This window comes from Canis lupus, chromosome 13 (assembly GCF_011100685.1).
Source record: "Canis lupus familiaris isolate Mischka breed German Shepherd chromosome 13, alternate assembly UU_Cfam_GSD_1.0, whole genome shotgun sequence".
Classification (NCBI taxonomy): Eukaryota; Metazoa; Chordata; class Mammalia; order Carnivora; family Canidae; genus Canis; species Canis lupus.
The window spans coordinates 45,373,627-45,390,910 of NC_049234.1; the positions used below are offsets into that span (position 1 = coordinate 45,373,627).

Sequence of the window (17,284 nt, forward strand, 5' to 3'; positions counted from 1 at the left end):
AAAGCTCTGTCAAGTCCAGGGGACAGAAAACCACCCCGGTTGGTCTAAAAGCAGTGGAGGATGCACTGGTCCATGTAACTGAGCTGGTTTTTGGGGTAGTTCATAGGAGTAGAGGAGAAGCTTACATGCACCTCCAGAACTTTCTCATTCCCTCACTCTGTGTCTCTTCTCCAATTTCATTTTGCAGACATGCTTTCTCCCCAGTGTCATGGTTGGGAAGAGGGCTACAGGCAGCTGAAATGTCACAGCCTCCCACCTTGGAACTTCATTTTCCCATTATCAGACTCAGGAAAATTCTTTGGCTCCACTTGGGTCATTGCCCACTCCTGGATCACTCGTTGTGTCTAGGGAAATGGGATTATGATCGGCCAGGTGGGTGTTGTGGGCCCCCTCCTGACATCAGGAGTGAGGTGACACTTTCAAATTGTGGAAATGAGAATCACTTTCCTGGCACCACATTATGATGCTTTTTCTAGTGCTGACATTCTTGAATGTGACAGCTGGCCCCCGACTGCTGGTAGGAGCTGGACTCGTGACAGCTTTCATCCCTGGCTGAGCAGGGCTACCGTGGAGACACTGTCTCGAGCTGTTCGGCTAAGGAGCCAACCCTCTTCATGTGGGGAAACTGTCCTGCACTAATGACCCCTTCACATTAAAGAATCACAGAATCAGAGTCACATGGTAGGAACTCACTAATACATGGTGATGGGTCAATGGCACTTTCGGTTGGTTTGTTTTGGTTCCCAAGTTTTATTCAAGAATTGATGCAAAACATTCCAGGTCAATGAGTTTTAGTCCCATCTTCCTTCTCTTCTTCATCCTCATTTATCTAGAAGTAATGTGATCGGTAACTCTCCGTGCTATTAGTGACTATGTGCAACGGAGCCTGTCAATTATTCTTCTTCAAAGATTTTTTGGGGAGATACCTCAAATACCATGTAGAAAAAGTCATGTCAGAAGTTATGATAACTTTGCTCTTAACTCCTTTCAACGTATACAACCCCTTCACCGAGACTTCCAGCTTTTCCATTTACTTTGATTTCCCCCTTGCCCCCCAAAATTGTTCAAGATTGGTGGCATCTATGATTCCACCTTCTAGAGGGTGAATTTCAGAATGTGCTTCTTTTTTTTTTTTGGCCCCCCACAAGTTTTTTCACGGGTGCCCATGTGGCAGTGGGGGCAGAAAAGGACTAATGGCATTTCAACTCCGCAGATGATGTGTGAGGGTTGTGGACAACACACACCCTCTCTGCAGGCTCCTGGTGGCTAGTGGCCTCCCACAGTCATTGAGAATGCAAGAGAAGAAGCACAGGCTGTGGGGTCCAGTAGACCAGTAGACTGAGTCCCATCGCACGTCCACCACTTACTGAGTGACCTGCTAGGCTTCTCTAAACCCCCACCTTCCTCACCTGTAAAATGGGTCAACAATCCCACTTCTCAAGGATTCTGAGATAATCTGTGAGATTGCCTGTGTATAGCACCCTCATACGGTAAATGCTCCGAAATGCTTCTTTCCCTCTCTTCTCCTCTGTAGATCTTGGCTTGCTTTTAGCAAAACCTACAGGTGCTGGATTTCTTTCAGTTCATCAATATATAGCTCCACTTGTAAGAGCAATTAGGAATGTTGAAAAGAACCCTCAATATATTTGAAAATATCTAAATAAATTATACTTTAAAGCAGAAGACATTAAAAAATAAATAAATAAATAAATAAATAAATTAATTAATTAAATAAAATAGAAGACATCCCACATGGTAATTTGGTAAGTACACTAAACTAATCACAATTCAATCTTTTTGTTCCTGGACAAAATGACTTTATATCTTAAAGGATACTAAAAATAAATATTGGAAAAATTCCATTCACTTCACCCCACCCTTCTAAGGCCCAAATGCTATCTTCACTCTGACGTTTCAAAACACCTATAAATTTCTCTTGTCCAGTGGATGAACTACCACTGGTAAATGGTTTACCAAATGCTAACTCATGGGGCTGTCTGTACACCATCCAAGTTACTAAGAATAAAGAATGTGGAGCCTTTCTAGAACAGTGCTATTTGAATAAATATTCTGGGGAAAGTACTTCGAGAACTGACTGTATTTCTAAAGATTTCTTAGTAATGATAATTTATCCCAGCCTGAGCAAGAATGGAGATTTGTACTTCAAAATAAATGGGTAATGTATCCTAGCAACCTGGAGTTTAAAACTTTTTATTACTCTTCCCCTGCACTTGGCACGTCTAAGGGGAGAAACCCAAACATCATTAAATTGAGAGTTTACGTGTAACGTGTGAGATATAAGAGATCTTAATTTTCTATTGCAGCTGAGAATATCTTTGTCTGGAGTGTTGGTTGGCATACACAAGATGAAATAGATACTTAAATTATGGCTCGACAAGTTTTGTTTACCCAAGGAAGGTCTTAATTCTTGTTTTTTTTTGTTGTTGTTGTTCTGTTTTGTGTTGCTGTTTCAATTAGCTTACTTGTAAAGCGAGTATGCTTTTATTTATTTATAATTTTTTTTTTAATTTTTTTTTTTTTTATTTATGATAGTCACAGAGAGAGAAAGAGAGGCAGAGACACAGGCAGAGACAAGCAGGCTCCATGCACCAGGAGCCCGACGTGGGAATTGATCCTGGGTCTCCAGGATCACGCCCTAGGCCAAAGGCAGGCGCCAAACCGCTGCGCCACCCAGGGATCCCTATTTATAATTTTTTAATGCAAGTATGTTGAATTTACGAAATGCAATTCTCCTTTTATTTATCACCCTACTTCAAACAAAGAAAGAAAATGTACAAAGAATGCCTACAATTAGCTGAATCATTTATTTACCAGCACAAAATCAATAAGGGAAATTCATTGATAGGGATCATCTGAGATTCTTTAGTGCCTTACTTTCTACAGGGGTTGTTTTTTTTTTTAGTTCCTAAGGAAAGATGTCCTTTCTTTCTGAACCAAAAACTGTCATGAAGATGAAATGAGATAACATATAGTCGATATTGACATAAAGCAAGTTTTCTGTGACTCTTGGTCTTGGGGTTGTGGATTCAAGCCCTATGTTGGGTATAGAGATTACTTAAAAAAAAAAAAAAAAAAAGAACCGCTGATCATAAGCAATTTCAGGGTTGATTTCTTTGCCTCCCATGTGTTGAATGAATTCCGTATCAATTATAAAGAGAAATTTGGAGCTAGTAAGGAACTAAGAGAGTATTTATTCTAATTTCATCTTTTAATTTTTATTTTTTAAAGATTTTATTTATTTATCCATGAGAGACACAGAGAGAGAGAGAGGCAGAGACACAGGCAGAGGGAGAAGCAGGCTCCATGCAGGGAGCCCGACATGGGACTCGACCCTGAGTCTCCAGGATCAGGCCCTGGGCTGAAGGCAGGCGCTCAACTGCTGAGCCACCCAGGCTGCCCTAATTTCATCTTTTATAGCTGAAACCGAATGCCAGAGAGGTGAAGTGACTCGCTAGGGACACCCAGTCAGTTGCTGTGCATGGGGTGGCTGTCCCTGGACCCACCCTGTCCCACACCAGGGCTGGCTTCAAGCATGAGGTCCTCCTTGGTTTTATGCAGTAGAATCATTTTCTTTGGGATCAGATTTTCCTCCTCTTGCTGCTTATACATAGGTGGCTCCATCCTGAATATGTCACCCTGATCCTGTACTTTGTATAAAAATAGCTTCCCCGTTCTAATGGCTGGCTATTTCTCACTTTTATTACCTCATATAATTACCCCTTGCCCAGCCTTCTGTGTGGTTCATGTGATTCATGGCTGTTATTAGCAGCAAGCCTGAATGCACTTTGGAAAGAATATTATGAGCAAGGTCATTGATCAGGTGCTGTACAATCTCATTTGATTATTTTTAATGTCTCAGGAGCAAGAGAGATTTAGGTAGATATCTTTCGAAAGGATTGTTTCTTTTTTATAGCTTTGAGGCAAGTTGGCTTTTGGGGAGTATAAAGTTGTCCCATTTTTCAAACATAGGAACAGAATTTTTAAAGGCCCACCCACCTATTTAAGGATTGCACTATACGAGTTCGGGATGAAAACCCATCATGTATGATGTAGAGTGATGTTTTTGAAGTTTAATCCCCAAACTGAATGAGTATTTCAAGACCAGGTGTAACTGATGTGGCTCTCCTTTTCCATTATCGGAATTGAACGATGCTGCTTGGAACTCAAATTCTTATTATCGGCAGCCAATCCCTTGCAGGCTGCCCCTGAGTGATTTCTGAGCCATTCCCGGGTTGTACTTCACGTGTCCTCTCACCTGGTCTTCTTGCTGTGACCTTGTCCGTGGCTGACCCTCGCCGGGGCCTTTTCTGTTGGCTGAGGTGGTCTCCTACTGCTAACCGATGGTCGTTAGCAGTGACGGGGACACTGCTTGCACCTGTCTCTTCACTCCCCATGCCTCTGTTTTAAGGATAGTCTCCTGAAGCGATGATAATAATGAAAGGGATGTACAACGCAGCAGAGAAAGACCAGAAAGACTCAGTTTCTCTAATAATACTCTGGCCCCCCGCCTACTCCTGGGTCTCCCTTCCCTCGGCTGGAACCACCCACTACTGAAGGTCGTAAGTGCTTGTGCACTTACCGTCTCCCATCCCTAGAGAGAAAAAGGAGTTTCTTCCTCACCTCTGTCTTTGGCCTACTCGCTCAATTATTCTATTGCATGAATAAGAATTGAAAATGTTCATTTCTTACTGGGGAAACTGTACAGGAGAAGATGGTCTGGTCCTATGGCCTCAATAACGTAATTCTATCATGGCCCGAAGTTAGTACATTTCCCAAATCTGGGTTATTCAATCTTAAAAACTTACATATGACCAATCAAAAACTCAATCCAGGTTGAGTTGTTCCAAGCTCAATCCGGATACTCCCATCTCTTTTCATCAAGGGTTCAAAGTGGGTAGGGTTAGAGGTCTAGTCTTGCCTGAAGTTGTGACTTTGTGATGCAAAGAAGCATTTCTCAATGTAGCACTTTCCAGAGTATAGATATGAAGGTGCCTTCACTGTGAGAGCTGCCCTCTGGGGATTCCTCCCCTGCCTGGCTGATATTTATTTGATTGTCCTGTCCTCCCCATCCCTCCTTGCACACTCCTCTCCAAAGCTGAAGGCCTAGATGGACAAGTGAGCCCAGTGGGCAGGTCCCTGGGGGTCGGCCTCTTGGAACGCAGAGCATGGCACAAAAGGGCAATGGAGGGAGTTGATGGGGCAAATGGAGGATCATCAGCACGGTGTCTGAGGTGAGAGTGTTTAGGGAGATTCTGATCCCCGTTGGGAACTCTACAGACTATTATCACACAACCAGTTGCTTTTCCTTGAAGGAAGGATTTCACAACTGTAACCTGGTTGTGTCTCTGTGGGTATCTCTGTGTGTGTATGTGTGTCTGTGTATGTGTATGTCTCTGTATGTATCGTGCCCCCCTGTGTCTCTCTCTATATGTCTGTGTATGTGTGTGTGAGTGTTTCCTTGAAAGCAGGGGCTTGGGCTGGGCCAGAAAAGAGAGGAACTTCTGAGACAGAGGGGCCCAGAACTCACATACTGTGATGGTCCTGAGTCCATGAGGCATGGATACCCAAAGCTGGCCTGCCCCTGCAGCTTGGGGCTGGGAGGAGGATCTTAGGGGCCTGAATGACTGTGATTTTGGTTATGCAAGGCCAGGTTTGGTGTGGCACAGCAGGGTCATCCTGCTTAGGAGAACCATCAGGTCAGGACTGTCCCTAATATTTGAGGGGCTCATGCAATAGTGTAAATGAAAACCTGCATACCGTATCTCTAAATATTCAGAAAGTAGGGGCGCCTGGGGGGGCTCAGTCAGTTGAGTGTCTACCTTCGCTCAGGTCATGATCTCAGCGATCTGGGATCGAACCCAAATCAGTGGGGAGCCTGGTTCTCCCTCTCCCTCTGCTGCTCCCCTTGCTTGTGCGTGCGTGCTCTCTGTCTCTCTCTCTCTCTGTGTCAAATAAATAAATAAAATCTTTAAAATACTAAATAAATAAATACTAAATAAATACTAACATTTATTTAAATATCTTTAAATTTTAAATATTTAAATTTTAAATATTTTAATATTTAAAATATTAATTTTAAATATTTTATATTTTAAATATTTTAAAATTGTATTTAAAATTTAAATATTTAAATAATAAATAAATAAATAAATATTCAGAAAGTGTAAATCAAGCTACACGACAGCCTCACCCGTGTGCCCAACGTGGTCACAGCCCTCCCCAGGGATGATCCTCGCAACCTGGGAGCCACACGGTCCCCCTGGGTCCCCCTGTGGGCAAGTAGTAGCCCAGCTCCCCTGGGATGGGCAGGACAGACAGGCCCCGGCAGAGGAGGGTCTGGGCCCAGACTTGCAAGTGAATTGACCTGCCTGGACCAGGGACAGGTACTGACCTGGATCGCGGTTCCTGGGGGGAGTTCTCAGCTCCCAGGGCCTCTACCATCAAAGCAGAAGGATTCCATTGTCAAATTGCTTTGGGAAATGCTACCTACCAATCTCTGTGCTCAGTCCTTTGGAGAGTCACAATTTCTATTATAGCATCAAGGTTGTGACAGATCATATGATAAGAAAATCTGCTCGACATTGTTTAACTCAGCATTTCCCAGATGGAGCACTCTATTGGGGAAAACTTCATTTTTTTTTTTTTAAATTTTATTTATTTATGATAGTCACAGAGAGAGAGAGAGAGAGAGAGGCAGAGACACAGGCAGAGGGAGAAGCAGGCTCCATGTACCGGGAGCCTGACGTGGGATTCGATCCTGGGTCTCCAGGATCGCGCCCTGGGCCAAAGGCAGGCGCCAAACCGCTGCGCCACCCAGGGATCCCCATTTTTTTTTTTTTTAAGCCTTAGTAATATCTCAGGGCATCAGGGTTCTCACCTAAGGAACTACTTTTTTAGAAGGTTTTTTGTTTTCTTTTGCAACCCTTTTAGCGTGTATATTTATTTCTATTCCGTGTTTTTGAAAACTGTGTATTATTGCTTTGCGTAACGTATTTTTCATTGATGTGGTGTTGTATTATTCTGTTCCCTGAATTTTTCACTAACACCCTGGTTTTAAGATCAATGCATGCAGCTATAAGGATGTCCAACTCTGTTTCTCCTTGCTGCAAAGTAATCTGTAGCATGCCCACGTTTCACCTTTCATTCTCCCAGAGGTGCGCGCTCAGGACTCCCACTCCCTGCCACCACCACGCTGCAGGGACCCATCGTGCCTTTTCATGGACCTGGGTGGGAATGTCCTCAGGATATGTGCTCAGCAGTGAACTCCTGAGTCAGAGGGCACACACGTCCTTAATGTGGCCAAAAGGCTCTCCAGAAGAAATGCTGTTTGTGTATTTTTCATTGTGGAGGCTAGTCATGTCAGGGTTTGCTACCAGTTATGTTATAGAAGAAATCAGGTAGTTCTATTTTATTTTTTTCTTTTAAGATTCTATTTATTTATTCATGAGAGACACACAGAGAGAGGCAGAGACACAGGCAGAGGGAGAAGCAGGCTCCACGCAGGGAGCCCCATGCGGGACTCGATCCTGGGATTCCAGGACCATGCCCCGAGCGTAAGGCAGATGCTCAACCCCTGAGCCACCTAGGCGCCCAGGGTAGTTCTGTTTTATTTTTATTTATTTTTTAAAAATTTTATTTATTTATTCATGAGAGACACACACACACACAGAGAGGCAGAGACACAGGCAGAGGGAGAAGCAGGCTCCACGCAGGGAGCCCGACGTGGGACTCGATCTTGGGGGTCTCCAGGATCAGGATCACACCCTGGTGTGAAGGTGGCCCCAAGCCGCTGAGCCACCCGGGCTGCCCTTTAGTTCTGTTTTATATGCTGGAGTGACTTACATTGCTCTGAAATGACTCATTCTTTGCAAGTGTGAGAACCCGGTCAGTTTGACCGCTTGGTGTTAAAGTCCATTTAGATAGCCAATTCTCTGAAAATGTTTCCAGTTTCTTCCTTGGGTATTGGGTCTAATAAATTCCAATGGTTTTTTGTCCAATGTTGGCACCTAAGCAGGAATAACTAGGTCTATGTGACACCGGGATGTGTAGTTCTATTATTTGTTACTTTAGAACTTGCCGTAATACCTGACAAAGATGCTCTGTGCACAATAATTGGCTCCAAATACACAGACTAGGATTTCATGCTCTATGTGTTGCATAAGATTGCTGTGGTCAGTGAATGGGGTTGCTGTTTTTATTCTCAAATTTTTGCTTTTAAATTGACGGCAAAAAAAAAATAAATTGATGGCGATGTCATTCACCTTTTGGCATTAGCTTTTGCATATAATATATATAATTACAATATATATTACGTATTATGCATACAATTACTATATACGTGTGTCTCAAGGATTTTTTTCCTCCTGAGAAAGCCAAGGCTGGCAAATTACTGCTTATAAATCACGTGATACTTTTGGAGTCTGAATCATTCTGACTACCCAGAGAACATTTTTCTTCCTTAATAATAGTCATTCCAAAATTGTGCTTGTATCACAAAACTGTCCTTTCCTAATTCCTATTCCAGGAATGACGAGTTCAGTGACTATGTGCCCCATTCCTGACTAATCACTGCAGTTAAGATTAGAATGTTTCCAAAAAGGAAGCTGTCAGTAAAAATGAGTTACATGTTTTTCATTTCTCAAGTTCACTTGGCAAGTTATGTTATACAGATATACCCCATTTTATTTATTTATTTATTTATTTATTTATTTATTTATTTATTTATTTATTTATTTTGTAGGCTCTATGCCCAACACAGCCTGACATGGGGCCCAAGCCCACAACCCTGAGATCAAGACCTGAGCCAAGATTAAGAGTCGGATGCTCAACTGACCAAGGCACCCAGGTGCCCCCAGATATACTCCATTTTAAATAAACTTACTGTAGCTGTGTTAAAATTTCTAGAATTAAGCAGGAGGAGGCTCACGTATCTCCCTAAAGAGTCTTCTATTGGATCTCTCCATAAATGATTTCTCCAGCCCCTCCAGGAAAGACACCACTAATTTTGCTAGTCATTGAAAGAATAACATTTCCTTTTCAGATAGGACCATTATCACATATTTTGCTGGCATGTAGCTATCACCAAAAAGACAAAGTATGACAATCGGATACTAGGATCCACAGTGACTTGGAGGCCCAAGTGTCTTCCTTTCTCTGACATTTTCCAGTGGTGAACAAAATCCTAGCTATTGAAAGGTTTCCAGAAGAAAATCCTAATATGAAAACAACTTTGTGGACTTCATGTCATTAATTCCAGGGAAGAAAGCACAAAGGGTATTTTCTAATCTTAATTTGTTGTACTTGAGTATTTTATGGTTTCTTCTGGTTATCAGCGGGAGGTTGGTGCTTTAATCTATTAATTGATTCAACAAGCTTTAATAGACGTTATTTACTCCATGCCAGGGATACAGTGGTGAAGAAATTCAACCCAAAACCCGGTTCCTGCCCTCTTCAAGCTTGCATTCCAATGGAGGAATTAGACCATAAACAAAGTAACAGGGGCTGTTTTCATTCCCTGGGGTTGTTGTGAGGAGTATGGAATGTGATGGGGCAGGGAGGAGAGAAGGGTAGTGGCCCTGAGAGCAATAGCAGTGGAGATGGAAAGAAATGGGCAGATTTGGGATATAATGTGATGTAGAGCTACAGACCTCCAACAAGCGATGTCAGGCTACCTAGATTAGACCCTGGAAACAGACTCTCAGATGGAGATTTGGGAGGAGCAGGAGTTTTCTATGGAGTGCTCTCAAAAGTGGGAAGAAGTGAGGAGCACAGGGTGGGGCAGACAGAGACGAGGACCCACACGTACGGCCATGGCTTCAGACAATCGCAGAGGGAGACCTAAAGCTGAGATCTCCCCAACTGAAGCAAGAAGAGGTAGGTCTTCATTTCCCTGGGGGGGCCAGTCCCTGGAAAGGGACTGCTGCCGGAAGGAGGACATGACCTTGGGCCCCCTGGCTCCCTTCACAGGAGGGCAATTCCTGGAGAGGGACTCAGCTGGAGCTGCCCAGGGCCAGCACTCTCAGTGGCTAGGAAAATGAGTGCTCAGGTCACAACACAGGCCCTTGGATGGTGCATCACACCTCCCATCAGAGTCTACGCTCTCCTCACTTCCATCAGAGTCCACATTATCCTCACTTCCGTCAAGGTGAATATCACACCGTATTTTATCCCATGCTACAAAAGTACTAAGCTCAGATTTTAGATTCTCAAATTCTTCCAAAAGATTTTATTTTTAAGTAATCTCTACACCCAAAGTGGAGCTCAAACTGACAAGCCCAAGATCCAGGGTCACATGCTCCTCCAATCTAGCCAGCCAGGCACCCCTAGAGTCTCAAGTTTCAGTGAGCATCAGGATCATCTGAGAAGTAAAGAGAAGATTCGTAGACCCAGTGCCCCCAGAGATTGGTTCAGGGGTCTGTGGTGTGGCCTGAGGATCTCCATTTTTAACAAGTGTCTTAGGTTATTCTGCTTCAGGAGTCCGCAGGTAACACTGTGATGGAACAAACTCAAGAAGCTGCCCAGATGTCCTGTCCTTGGCATAAACATCCTACAGGATCCCTGGATAATGAACTAGGTGGATTTTACTCCTGTGATTAGATTAGATGGTATCACACAATTGATCATCTGAGGGTGGCCGAGCCTAATCACGTGAACACTTTAAAAGTGGAGAGTTTTCTCCAGCTGGTGGCAGAAAAGGAAGCCAGAGATTAGAAGCACAAGAAAGATTGAAGCGATGGTGGTGGCTTGAGGATGATGGAATTGACAGGGAACGTGGACAGCTTCTAGTGGCCCCCAGCCGACAGCAGTGAAAAGGGACCTCAGCCCCAGAGTGGCAAGGGCCTGACTTCTACCAATGACAAGAATGATCCTGGAGGGACGCCTGGGTGGCTCAGTGGTTGAGTGTCTGCCTTCAGCTCAGGGTGTGATCCCGAGGTCCTGGGATCGAGTCCCTCGTCGGGCTCACTGCAGGGAGCCTGCTTCTCCCTCTGCCGTGTCTCTGCTTCTCTCTCTGTGTCTCTCATGAACAAATAAATAAAATCTTAAAAAAAAAGAATGATCTTGGAAACAAATTTTCCTTGTGTCAGGCCAGCTGGCACCTTGATTACAGTCTCGTGCTACCCAGAGCAGAGAGCCCAGCCCCGGCTTGCTGGGCATGTGACCTACAGAACGATGAACTAATAAATGGGTGTTGTTTTAAGCTACAGAGCTTGTGGTATTTGTTGTCCAGTAATAGAAAAGTAAAGCAAAACCATTACATTAAGCACGTCCTGGAGACAGAACAGAGAAGAAATAGAGAACAGAGACGTGGTTCTGTCCCTGGTTTGTCTAGGTGCCCAACCTCCCTCCGTGATGGGATTTTTGGGGGCTCCAAGTCAGGTATAAACATGAGAAACATTGTAACAATATGAGCTCCAATGGGACACGTGGGTGGCTCAGAGGTTGAGCATCTGCCTTTGGCTCAGGGCATGATCCTGGAGACCCAGGATCGAGTCCCATGTTGGGCTCCCTGCATGGAGCCTGCTTCTCCCTCAGCCTGTGTCTCTGCTTCTCTCTCTGTGTGTTTCTCATAAATAAATAAAATCTTAAAAAAAGAAAAAAAGAGCTCCAGGACTTTTATAGGATTTTTCATAGGGATTCTTCTAAATTGAATATATACCTTTTTGAATGAAACCTTTTTATTCATTCCCCAAAGATATATAGAAAGCACTTTCCCTGAGACCAAAACAAATTCTAGAGCCCCAATTCCACTGGGGCTTGCCTGCCAAGTGCCAACGGACTGTGGTCCTCTGATGAACACAGACTCATGTGTACTGGGAGCCTGGATCTCCTTTTCCTTGCATCTCGTAGGCCTAGTTCAAGGCCCTCTTAATGGGGGCAGCTGGGGTGGGCAACGGGAAGTGGGGCTCAGGTAGCAGGTGGGGTTCAGCCAGGAAGACAAGCCACTTTGGCTATCACAACAGAGAATTTACTAGAATAGGTGTGGGAGGGCCAGAGGAGCAGAAAGGGCTGGCAACAGGTAACAACGAAACAGGTAACAACTACAGGAAGTAGTACTCCTCCCCCCAAGGGCCGCTGGAACAGAAGGAAGAGGTTGGGATGATAGAACCCAGAAATTCAGAGGATGGGCCTCTTGGAGCTGAGCTGTAGATAACTGAGAAAGAAGCCGTGTCCCGGTGGTACTGGCACCGCCAAAGGGGGTATAATGAGGCTGGTTCTGGGCACGTTGGAAAAAGTGGGAATCTGGAACACTCGAGCTGCTGGGGTAAAAGGCCACTGGGAGCAGTCTCTCTAGTGGCAGAACCCAACAGGGGAGCAAGCAGGCAAAAGAAAAATACTGTTCTTTGAGTCCAGCCACCACGTCACCGCTTTTGAAAAGGTGGCTTTGGACCTGAGAAGCGATGCTATAACATCCAGCGCGGTGGTTCCCACTGCAGGCCAGGGAGGCCCAAGGTCATCTGAAGGACTCGAAGACAGCGGTTGAAGACTGGGCATGAGAAGGGTGGCCTATTCTCAACTCCCCTTTGGCCCTAAGCAGAGATCCATGAACCAAGGCCATCGGAAAAGGACAGATTTGTGTTGCATAGACACCCCAGGATGGAGGGAGAGGCGTGGGTGGTGGGGCTAGAGAGGGGCTGTTAGCCTGTGCCTTGTGGACGCTGCTCTCCAGCAGGGCTGGGTTTTGCTTCTCCCACAAGGGTGCTTGGCCCCCCCCCCCCCCCCCCGGAGGGACAGAGGAGAGTCCCTGGAAGTGCATGAAACTGCGGGTTATCATGGTGCCTCTTAGTGGAATGTCAATGGTTTCTGGAAAGTTTTTAGGGGAAATAATTTTTATGTGGAAAAAAATGCATTATGGGACGGGATGTAAAATCAACTTTCTAGATTCATTTTTACTGTCACCCATCCTTCCAGAGTCCTTGGAAACGTTTAGGAAGCATTCTTTCTCCTTATGATCTGTTACCAGATTTTTTTTTAATGCCATCTTTGTATCTGGAGAGGACTATTGACGTGTTTTTTTTGTATTTGAAATCCAACTATTTTAAAATCATAAATATTAAAATTTCTTTTTCTTAAGCCTTTATGCTAAATTTAGAAATCTTGTTAGACTTTTTATAAGCCTAATAAAACACGATCAGGGTAATGTTAGACTGAATCAGTTTGACCAGATTAATTTACCCCAAACATTGGTCCCACTTACACAATTAAATTCCCTTAAACAGAGCAGCCTGGGTGGCTCAGCAGTTTAGCGTTGCCTTCAGCCCAGGGTGTGATCCTGGGGTCCCGGGATCGAGTCCCACGTCGGGCTCCCGGCACGGAGCCTGCTTCTCCCTCTGCCTGTGTCTCTGCTTCTCTCTCTCTCTCTGTGCCTCTCATGAATAAATAAATAAAATCTTTAAAAATAAATAAATAAATTCCCTTAAACATTTAAGTCTATTTATAGATGTTATATATATTTAATTTTCTAATTACTATAATGTCTAATATAATTTTAATATATACATTTAATTTTTAATTTAAAATTTTTTGATTTTTATATATATGTATATAAAGAAAACTTTTCTAAGTGCTTCAAACATCTGACAAGACACATTTATACGACCTAGCCAGCAAAACCTTCCTGAGCACTTAGATAACTCTTGGACATTCAATTAGTTAAATCTGTAAACCTAGTTCTCTTTTTATTCTCTTAAACATTTCAGCACTGGTTAAATATTTCTTCGAGTTTTCTTTTGCTTTTCATCTTAAAATCACAAGTCGTCCCAAATCTAATCCACTGGATTTTCTCCTCCACCATATTTTCTACCCCTTTTAAGAACACCTGCAGATGGTCCGAGGAATTACAAAACACCCATTTCCAAAGTGAATACAAAGCTGTTGTCTCTGGTTTTCATTGGCTTCTTTATCTCTATTCAAATCCGATAGTTTCTAGGGTTGAAAAAGCATTTACCTGATTGCCTGGAGTGATTGTACCATCTTGACGTGGGTCCAGGTTATACGAGAGGCCATTCCTGCCCACGGTGCTAGAATTTAAAGCAGGGCACAGACCTGTGGGCTCCATGCTCCATGTCACAGAGGATCATGTTAGACTCCTTCTAGAACATTTGCAAAGGTGGAGTTTTGCGTCCCCCTTTTGGATTACATTTAACAAATTTATTTTCTAGCTGATTCATTTCTCTACTCTTTCCTTTTCTCCTCTTGTCTGATGTCTTAGTGCCTTCTCTTGTCTCTGGTCGCCATTTAGAGATATTTTCATTTCTTATCTTCTGGGTCTTGCAGAAGAGCATTATATTCTTGCTGGTAGCAAGATGGCAGATGTGGGTACATGTGGGAGGAGGCCTTGATCTCTCCCTCTGGATATAACCTCAGGTACAGAAAATAGATGCTTGGTGCAAACAAACCAGTGTACGTTCTGGACGAGCAAGGAGAAGCATGAGTCAGCAGCCCTCACCACCTCTCATTTCCCCTCCTGGCATTGCCGTGGAAGGGATGTGACATTTTTGTCACCCAGACAGGAGGCTTGCGCTCTAAAAATGCTCCTTGACATCTCCATCCCATGAGTGGTTATGAGCTTAGGGTATGGTCTCAAACAGATTCGAGAAAAAAAAAAAAAAAAAAAAGCCAATCAGGAAAGTTATCCAACCTCTCTGATCCTATTTTCTCAACTTTAAAGCATCCAACATATGAGATTATTGCTTTAATTAATTGAAATTGTGTACATAAAGCAGACAGCACTGTGCCTGGCACACAGTTAACTATAATCGCCAACTTATTGATTCATTTTTTTATCATCCATGCCTATTTGCTCAGTGGGCTTTAACCTGCCCCTAGCACAGGGCTTGGCTCCAGGACTTGTTGAATGACTTCCAAGCCCTGATAATATTAGGGCTACTGTTCCTCAGCTGCTGGAGCTGCCGATGTTGGATGTTACTTGCGCCCAAATGATTAGGTTGAGGGCCATACATGGAGCATTGGTGTTATGCCAACGCATCGATGGTTGTTCTGCATAATGTACACTTATGTCATTGGACATAAGAGTAAAACCACTGTCATGGGATAAGGAGTGAGGTCATACCTAAAGGATAAGATAAGTCATTGTGTCATCAACTGGGCAAGCGGCCTTGATCCCAGAATTGGGTGGGAGAAGTGTAAGGGAGTAACAGAATGGAGATCTTTCTTTCTCTTGGACGTGCCAACTGAGATGTCAAGATGATAGGGAGAGACTATGAAAAGGGTGTCTACACGACGCCCTCCATGAGCTCACTCTGAGTCCCAGCCCTCTGATTCTAACTGCCATCTGAGATAGCTGTCCTCTGACTCCCTCAAAGGGCTGGAACTTTTCTTTCTCTTGGTTCTTAACCAGTGACCAGGGATTCTCAACTTCATCACTGTTGGCTTTTTGGACTGGATAGTTCTTTGTTGCAGGGGGCTATTGGGGGCACTGTGGGAGAGTTAGCAATATCACACCGGGGGTACTGAAAGCAGGGAGAAAGCGAATGCTCTACTGCCAGGTATCAATAGCATCTCCCCAGTCGTGACAATTAAAAAAAAAAAAAATGTCTCCAGCATTGCCAAATGTTCCCTGGGGGGCCTGTTTGAGAACTGCTGGGCTCGACTGTTTCTTATGGGTTGTTTTTTTTTGTTTTTTTGTTTTTTTGTTTTTTGTACTTACTTTCCTTGTTTGCCTTTTGGCATTTTGTAAACTCTTCTTGAAAATTCTATCCTGCCTCAGCTGCGCTAAGGGGTGAGGAGAAGTTTCTTGGATGTGCACCGCACAGATTCTTTTTTTTTTTTTAATTTATGTATTTATTTGAGAGAGAGAGAGAGAGACAGAGTGAGAGAAAGAGAGCATGAGCTGAGGGGAGTGGCAGAGGGAGAGGGAGAAGCAGGCTCCCGGTCGAGCAGAGAGCCCAACATGGGGCTCGATCCCAGGACCCTGGGACCATGACCTGAGCCTAAGGGAGATGCTTAACTGACTGAGCCACCCAGGTGCCCTACAACACAGGTTCTTAAAGGAGGAGCAAGCAGACCCTGGAAGCTGCTGGGATTGAGGATGGCAGTAGAAATCAAAGCAAAAAAACCTGTAAGCAGTCACGAAACTCAGTGTTATCCCACCTGGAGATTCAAAGTTTCTTTTTTTTTTCTTTTCTTTCTTTTATTTTTTTTTTGAGATTCAAAGTTTCAAACTTCAAATGCTCACTGCCTTAAGAAGGGATGATGGTTTTGCCCATATTATTCATCCCATAGATTTTTGGATTTTTTTTCCATCACCACGAGGCCCGTGCACTTTTAGGAAGTTCTGAATAAATGTCACACCACTTTATTGAGGCCTCATTAGAGCTGAGTTTTATAGTTTTTAATGGGGAAGGGAAAATACAAAGGGTAAAAGTTTAACGTGGCTGAAAGCCCGGGAAATAAATTTACAAAGCACTTCATGGCCTTTCCAACTAGATCAGAAATTAAAAGGGAATGACGGTGCCGTTTGCTGATGGCCAAGCATCTGGAAGTGTTTTTCCCTTGTTTTCATGGGCACCATGGCTGAGTCACCAGGGACTCTCCCTCTTGGCATCTTTTTACATGGAGCGCTAGTTGCAACTTGTTGGCACAGGTAAGATTTAGGATCTTTCAATTCCCTCCAGTTTCTTTTCCTTGTCTTTTGAAACGTTCTGTCCCAGACCCTGAAATGCAAGCCAATGGAACACAATGGAGTGACTGGCAAAGCAGGTGCAAAGTTTTGGAAAACCTTTTAACACAGCGATCTCTGGACAGATGACAAACCAATACATGCCCTAGAGCTAATTCGCCTTTTTAAACTTGAGATATTGTGGAATAGGTAGGGGTATCCACAGGGGACAGTTTGCATGGTAGGTTGAGTCCAAGAAACATTATTCAATGGTGGATGCCAGGGATTGGACTAGACATTGGGGAGGGGCCAGGCAAGATTGCTGTCAGGAACATACGCATTTTGTAAGGGGATGAAGTCCAGCTTGAATATAAATAACTATGATATGCTTTAAACACCCTGTAGATGCCCAAAGGCCATGGGAGACAAGAGGAGGGAGGGACTATTTCTGGTCCAGAAGGACATGGGATGGCCTCGTGAATGAGAAAGCTGTTGAGCCGAGTCCTGAAGTTGTGTATTATTTTAATAGATGGAGATGGCAGGTGGTAGCAGGGAGTGGTACTCGGAAGGAATGGAGTAGTATGAGCAAAGGAACAAAGATGAGAAAGATGGGAAAAGCTCTGTTCCAGTTAAAGGGATTTTAGG

General features: G+C 43.9%; 1 pseudogene; it reads right to left on the bottom strand.

Moving 5' to 3' along the window:
- Positions 1–781: 781 nt before the first annotated feature.
- Positions 782–4,415, bottom strand: LOC100688418 (annotated as a pseudogene).
- Between the last annotated feature and the right edge of the window lie 12,869 nt (positions 4,416–17,284).